Source organism: Arachis hypogaea, chromosome 18, assembly GCF_003086295.3.
Source record: "Arachis hypogaea cultivar Tifrunner chromosome 18, arahy.Tifrunner.gnm2.J5K5, whole genome shotgun sequence".
In the NCBI taxonomy this organism is placed as follows: domain Eukaryota; kingdom Viridiplantae; phylum Streptophyta; class Magnoliopsida; order Fabales; family Fabaceae; genus Arachis; species Arachis hypogaea.
Window position 1 is genome coordinate 37,654,382 of NC_092053.1, and position 8,087 is coordinate 37,662,468.

The 8,087-nt window shown below is 34.9% G+C and overlaps 1 non-coding gene across 1 annotated transcript; it reads left to right on the forward strand.

Annotated features, from left to right (window-relative positions):
* The first annotated feature begins 526 nt into the window (after positions 1–526).
* LOC112773918 (small nucleolar RNA R71) lies at positions 527–634 on the forward strand. Its single transcript, XR_003188440.1, has one exon. It is a non-coding gene; the product is annotated as a small nucleolar RNA R71 (small nucleolar RNA).
* The last annotated feature ends 7,453 nt before the right edge of the window (positions 635–8,087 follow it).

Below are 8,087 nucleotides of genomic sequence, written 5' to 3' on the forward strand. Positions count from 1 at the left end.
TGGATGATGGAAAAGGCTTGCTATTGCTAAACCTGTTTCTTCCACCATTATTAAAGCCTTGTTGAGGCTTTTGATCCTTCCATGAGAGATTTGGGTGATTTCTCCATGATAGATTGTAGGTGTTTCCATATGGTTCACCCATGTAATTTAACTCTGCTATTGCAGGGTTCTCAGGATCATAAGCTTCTTCTTCAGAAGATGCCTCTTGAGTACTGTTGGATGCAGCTTGCATTCCATTCAGACTCTGAGAAATCATATTGACTTGCTGAGTCAATATTTTGTTCTGAGCCAATATGGCATTCAGAGTATCAATTTCAAGAACTCCCTTCTTCATAGGCGTCCCAGTACTCACAGGGTTCCTCTCAGAAGCGTACATGAACTGGTTATTAGTAACCATGTCAATGAGTTCTTGAGCTTCTGCAGGCGTTTTCTTTAGGTGAATGGATCCACCTGCAGAAGTATCCAATGACATCTTTGATAGCTCAGATAAACCATCATAGAATATATCCAGGATGGTCCATTCTGAAAGCATGTCAGAAGGACACTTTTTGGTCAGCTGCTTGTATCTTTCCCAAGCTTCATAGAGGGATTCACCTTCTTTCTGTCTGAAGGTTTGAACATCAGCTCTAAGCTTGCTCAGCTTTTGAGGAGGAAAGAACTTGGCTAAGAAAGCTGTGACCAGCTTATCCCAAGAGTTCAGGCTGTTTTTGGGTTGAGAGTCCAACCATATTCTAGCTCTGTCTCTTACAGCAAAAGGGAAAAGCATGAGCCTGTAGACTTCAGGATCTACTCCATTAGTCTTAACAGTATCATAGATCTGCAAGAATTCAGTTAAGAACTGAAAAGGATCTTCAGATGGAAGTCCATGAAACTTGTAGTTCTGCTGCATCAGAGAAACTAGCTGAGGTTTCAGCTCAAAATTGTTTGCTCCAATGGTAGGAATGGAGATGCTTCTTCCATGTAAATTGGAATTAGGTGCAGTAAAGTCACCAAGCATTCTCCTTGCATTATTGTTGTTGGGTTCGGCTGCCATCTACTTTACTTGTTCGAAATTTTCAATAAGGTTGTCTCTGGATTGTTGTAATTTAGCTTCTCTTAGTTTTCTCTTCAGAGTCCTTTCAGGTTCTGGATCAGCTTCAACAAGAATGCCTTTTTCTTTGTCCCTGCTCATAAGAAAGAGAAGAGAAAAAGAAAAGAAGGGGAATCCTCTATTTCACAGTAAAGAGGTTCCTTATTGTTAGTAGAAAAAGAACAGAAGAAAAAAAATTCGAACACAGATAGAAGAGGGGGTTCGAATTTGGTGAGTGATGTGAGGAAGAGATGTTAGTAGATGAATAAATAAATAGACTAAGATGAGAGAGGAAGAGAATTTTCGAAAATTATTTTTAAAAAGAGTTAGTGATTTTCGAAAATAGTTTTTGAAAAAGGTTAGTAATTTTCAAAAATTAAAATAAAAAATTAAAATAATTAGTTAATTAAAAGAAATTTTGAAAAAGAGGGGAGATATTTTCGAAAATTAGAGAGAGAGAGTTAGTTAGGTAGTTTTGAAAAAGATAGGAAACAAACAAAAAGTTAGTTAGGTAGTTGAAACAAATTTTGAAAATCAATTTTGAAAGGATAAGAAGATAGGAAGTTAGAAAAGATATTTTGAAATCAAATTTTTGAAAAAGATAAGATAAGAAGATATTTTTGAAAAGATATGATTGAAATTAGTTTTGAAAAAGATTTGATTTTTAAAATCATAATTAATGACTTGATTCACAAGAAATCACAAGATATGATTCTAGAACTCAAAGTTTGAATCTTTCTTAACAAGCAAGTAACAAACTTGAAATTTTTGAATCAAAACATTAATTGATGATGTTATTTTCGAAAATTATGAGATAAAATTAAGAAAAAGATTTTTGAAAAATATTTTTATAATTTCGAAAATAACTAAAAAAAAAATGAAAAAGATTTGATTTTTGAAAAAGATTTTGAAAAAGATAAGATTTTTAAATTGAAAATTTGATTTGACTCATAAAAACAACTAGATTTTAAAAATTTTTGAAAAAGTCAAATCTAATTTTCGAAATTTTAAGAGAGAAAAAGGGAAAGATATTTTTTGATTTTTGAATTTTTTTGATGAGAGAGAAAAACAAGAAAAATTATGCAATGCATGAAAGTTATGGATCAAAACAATGAATGCATGCAAGAATGCTATGAATGTCAAGATGAACACCAAGAACACTATGAAGATCATGATGAACATCAAGAACACATTTTTGAGAAATTTTTTAATGCAAGGAAAACATGCAAGACACCAAACTTAGAAATCTTTAATGCTTAGGCACTAAGAATTCAAGAATGCATATGAAAAACAAGAAAAGACACAAAACATGCAAATGCACAGATCAAACAAGAAGACTTACCAAGAACAACTTGAAGATCATAAAGAACACTATGAATGCATGAATTTTTTCGAAAAATGCAAGATGAGTATGCAATTGACGCCAAACTTATAACATGACACATGACTCAAACAAGAAACACAAAAAATATTTTTTTTGATTTTTATGATTTTATGATTTTTTTTGTATTTTCTTTTAATTTTTTCGAAAATCATTTTGAAAAAGAAAAATAAGGATTCCAAAATTTTTAATATGAATTCCAGGAATGTCATGCTCTTTAGTCTAAAGCTCTAATCAAAGGGTCAGACATGGCTTAATAGCCAGCCAAGCTTTAGTATGTAACTCAGACATGACACGCCTAACATGCCCTACAGTCGTGGCTTTACAGCCAACCAGGCTTCAACATGCTTTATGAAACACTAGAATTCATTCTTAAAAATTCTGAAGAAAAATATATTTTTTAAAAACATTTTTTTTTGAAAACTGATGAGAAATTTTTGAAAGATTTTTGAAAAATTTTTGAAAATAAAATAAAAAGAAAATTACCTAATCTGAGCAACAAGATGAACCGTCAGTTGTTCGAACTCGAACAATCCCCGGCAACGGCGCCAAAAACTTGGTGCACAAAATTGTGATCTCTGGTAATGGCTCCAAAAACTTGGTGCTCTAATCTCAATTCATAATTTGTCACAACTTCGATACAACTAACCAGCAAGTGCACTGGGTCGTCCAAGTAATACCTTACGTGAGTAAGGGTCGAATCCCACGGAGATTGTTGGTATGAAGCAAGCTATGGTCACCTTGTAAATCTCAGTCAGGCGGATATAAAATAGTTATGTAGTTTTCGAAATGTAGTAATAAAAGAAGGATAGAAATACTTATGTAAATCATTGGTGAGAATTTCAGATAAGCGTGTAGAGATGCTTTCGTTCCTCTGAATCTCTGCTTTCCTACTGTCTTCATCCAATCAGTCTTACTCCTTTCCATGGCTGGCTTTATACAAGGGCATCACCGTTGTCAGTGGCTACATCCCCTCCTCTTGTGAAAATGGTCCAAGATGCCCTGTCACGGCACGGCTAATCATCTGAGGTTCCCGATCATGCTGGAATAGGATTCACCCTCCTTTTGCGTCTGTCACTACGCCCAACACTCGCGAGTTTGAAGATCGTCACAGTCATTCAATCATTGAATCCTACTCGGAATACCACAGACAAGGTTTAGACTTTCCGGATTCTCTTGAATGCCGCCATCATTCTAGCTTACACCACGAAGATTCCGATTAAGAGATATAAGAGATACTCATTCAATCTAAGGTAGAACGGAAGTGGTTGTCAGGCACGCGTTCATAAGGAATGATGATGATTGTCACGTTCATCACATTCAGGTTGAAGTGCGAATGAATATCTTAGAGGCGAAATAAGATGAATTGAATAGAAAACAGTAGTACTTTGCATTAATCTTTGAGGAACAGCAGAGCTCCACACCTTAATCTATGGAGTGTAGAAACTCTACCGTTAAAAATACATAAGTGAAAGGTCCAGGCATGGCCGAATGGCCAGCCCCCTAAAACGTGATCACAAGATCAGAATACAATCCAGGATGTCTAATACAATAGTAAAAGGTCCTATTTATAATAAACTAGCTACTAGGGTTTACAGAAGTAAGTAATTGATGCATAAATCCACTTTCGGGGCCCACTTGGTGTGTGCTTGGGCTGAGCTTGAAGTCTACACGTGGAGAGGTCATTCTTGGAGTTGAACGCCAGCTTTTGTGCCAGTTTGGGCGTTGAACTCCACTTTGCAACTTGTTTCTGGCGCTGGACGCCAGAATTGGGCAGAGAGCTGGCGTTGAACGCCAGTTTGCATCGTCTAAACTTGGGCAAAGTATGGACTATTATATATTGCTGGAAAGCCCTGGATGTCTACTTTCCAATTCAATTGGAAGAGCGCCATTTTGAGTTCTGTAGATCCAGAAAATCCATTTTGAGTGCAGGGAGATCAGAATCCAACAGCATCAGCAGTCCTTCTTCAACCTTTGAATCTGATTTTTGCTCAAGTCCCTCAATTTCAGCCAGAAAATACCTGAAATCACAGAAAAATACACAAACTCATAGTAAAGTCCGGAAATATGAATTTAACATAAAAACTAATGAAAATATCCCTAAAAGTAACTAGATTCTACTAAAAACATACTAAAAATAATGCCAAAAAGCGTATAAATTATCCGCTCATCAGCCCCACATCAGCTTGAGGTTGCAGATTCGGAGATCCTGCTCCAGTCAGTCCCTCCTCTACAGCAGCCAGACTCTCAGCCCACCACCGCCACAGAGACCCCAGCTACCATCCCTCCCAGTGATGACACTCCTTCACACCCGGCTTGATTAAGCATCGGGGACGATGCTTCATTTTAAGTGTGGGGAGGTTGCCATCTCTGGCGTTTATTTTGGTGAACTACTACATACTTTTTCTTTTATTTTGGATATTTTCTGTATTTTTCTCTTTTTCTTTTATTGTTATTTTCTGAGTACTTATACATTGCTACTTGTGTATTTTACTCTATTTTCTGCATTTTGTATTTTTTGTTCATATTTTAGTTATTTAGTTCATTTTAGTTATTTAGTTTAGTTTGCAATTCTAACTTATTAGTGGATCAATTAGTATAGTTTACCCTTTTTACATAAGATAGCTTAGTTATAGCTTTGTTTAAATTGACAAATATAAAAAAGAGTAAGCTAGGAACTTGAACATAATAGATTTAGATCCATAAAACCTTGTATATATAGCATTACATGATGTAGTTAAACTGACAACATGTCATCAAGGAGAAACATTAAAACTTCAAAGGCTACCCTAAATTACTTTTTAAGAGAATAATGAGAATTTTTAACTAAACCTGCATGACATACATAAGTGATAAATGATTTTTCAGCTAGAGAACACATAGCCTGTGAGTTTTGAGCTTAACTGTATGGTTACATTCAAACCATGATTTTTATTTCTGTGTGTTCTAACCTTCTTTCTTATTCTGATGTTCTTTACTTTGTTTTAGTCTATATGTCCGATTATAGAATTTAGGTACATCTCAAAATAATGATTGAGGCCATCATTTGATCTTAGCTCACTTACCCCAAAATTAGCGTACCTTTTACATCACCTTTGTTAGCCCCCTTTGAGCTTTTTAAAACCCCTTATTCTATTTTAGCCAAATTACTAGCCTTAAGCAGAAAAACAAAAGAAAATCCCAAGTGAATCCTTGGTTAGCTTAAGATAGAAAATTATAAATAGAGTAAAATGTGGGAAACTTATTGAGAACATAGTTGATAAAGACAAAAGGTAAAAAAATTAAAAAGAATAAAGCAACTCAAAATTTTGGGAAGCAGGCTCATGAAAATTCAAATTAATAAAAATTACCATGTGTATTCAAAAAAAAAAGTTAGTTTTCAAGCATGTAAATAAGGGGATACAAAAAGAACTCCCCAATACAAAATAAAAAGCAATGCACATGGATAAAAACAAGAATTGAAACATGAGCATGTGACATCAAAAGCAAGAAAATAGGGAGAATAGGTAAAGAAGCATTGTTTTACTAAGTATGTATGTTAGGTGAGATCTTAGTCTAATTAAGGATTCACTTATTAGCTCACTTAGCCTTATACATATATCCTTACCCTTTGCCTTGACCCCATTACAACCTTAATTAAAGACCTCATGAGTTTTGGTATGACTATGTTCTATAATTGTTGATTGGTTAGACGAAAAACAAAGTTATAGAAAGGAAGAATAAAAAGAAGAATAGAGTAATTAACCCAATAAACACTGAGTGATTAGAGAGAAAACACAAAATCCAGTGAGGGTTCAAAAGCTCATTAACATTTATCTCTGATTGTCTTGCAAGTTTTTTTTTCTCATCTCATTTGCAAAAACATGCTTTATTATTTTAGGGTTAGCTATATATATATATATATATCTCCTTGAGAATGTGAAATAACTTGACTACATGTAAGCTTATTATATAAGTGAATAATTTCGAGTTGCATGATGCATCATTCATTTAGGTAGATGCATTTAGCATAGGTTGCATTTCATAACATTCCATCACTTTAGCCTTAATTATTTACCTTGGATTTAGCATGAGGACATGCTAGTGTTTAAGTGTGGGGAGGTTGATAAACCCATATTTCATGAATTCTTTTGTGCTTAATTAGAGTGATTTATTCAACTCTTCACCTACTTATTCACATTAATTGCATGGTTTTACTTTCCCTTCCTTATTATGTCATATTGTGAAAAACATGTTTCCTAAGCTTTAAAATCAATTAATTTAATTACCTTTATTTCCATTCGATGCCGTGATTAGTGTGTTGAGTAGTTTCAGATTTTCTAAGGCAGAATGACTTAAAGGATGAAAAAGGAAACATACTAAAATGGAAGGAGGAAGCAAAACGGAGCTTTAAGGAAACTGGTATCCACGCGATCGCATGAATGACGCGATCGCGTGCCAAGCACGAATCAGCAGCGACGCGGCCGCATGACTGACGCAACCGCGTGGCAAGGAAAGGCTCCAAATGACGCGACCGCGTGACCCACGCGGATGCGTGACAGGGGCCACGTATCAGAATTTACAGAATGCGCCCCCAGCGAATTCTGAAGCCCTTTTTGGCCCAAATCCAAGTACAGACAGCATAGACCAGAGGTTATAAAGTGTGGGAATGCATCCATTCAAAGGAGAGCTCGCATATTTTACTTTTCAATGATTTAGATTTAGTTGAGAGGGAGATCTTCTCTCTCTCTCTTTTAGGATTTAGGATTTCTTCTTGTTTTAAGAGAAACTCTGGATCCCAGGTTTAATGTTCTTTTATTTTTAGTTTTATTTATTTCAACATTTGAATTGATTATTATAATTTGATTTATGAATTATTCCATGTCACAGATTGTTCTTTGAATTAATGATAATTGAGGAATTTTCAGTTTATGATTGTTCTCTTTGATTTAAGTTACCATTGCTTCCCATCCAAGGATATTTTTATTATTCTATCAATTTTACTTTTTCCCCTTTTGGTTCTGGCTAAAGATTCAGTAACTCAACAGTTATTAAACTCAACATAATTGATAATCGTTATCTTGCTAATCGAGCTGAACTTAAATAATCCCAACCTTTTCTTAGGAAATAAATAGGATTCAAAGGCCAGATTAATTAGTCCATTGACTTTCCTTTGCCCTAGTAAAGGTTGACCAAGTAGAGTCTAGATTCAACCTTCATTATAGTTGAGAGAGATAACTACGTTGGACCTCCAACTTCTCTTATCTTGCCAAAAGTTGTTTTACAGTTATTATTTATTTTTAATTGCCATTTAATTCACTCGTCATTTAAATTACTTGTCTCTCACCTTCTAAACCCCGATTACAACCTTTATAACCAATAATAAGAACATACTTCCCCGCAGTTCCTTGAGAAGACGACCCGAGGTTTAAATACTCAGTTATCAATTTTAAAAAGGGGTTTTTTACTTGTGACAACCAAAACATTTGTATGAAAGGACTTTTGAAGGTTTAGAAACTATACTTGCAACGAGGATTTATCCGCAAATTTCTAGACCACGCAAAAGTTCTCTCATCAATGAATCTCCGGTAGAAACCTGCATGACCAAGGAACGAGCGGACTTCCCTCACGGAAGAGGGGTAAGGTAGACTAGAAATG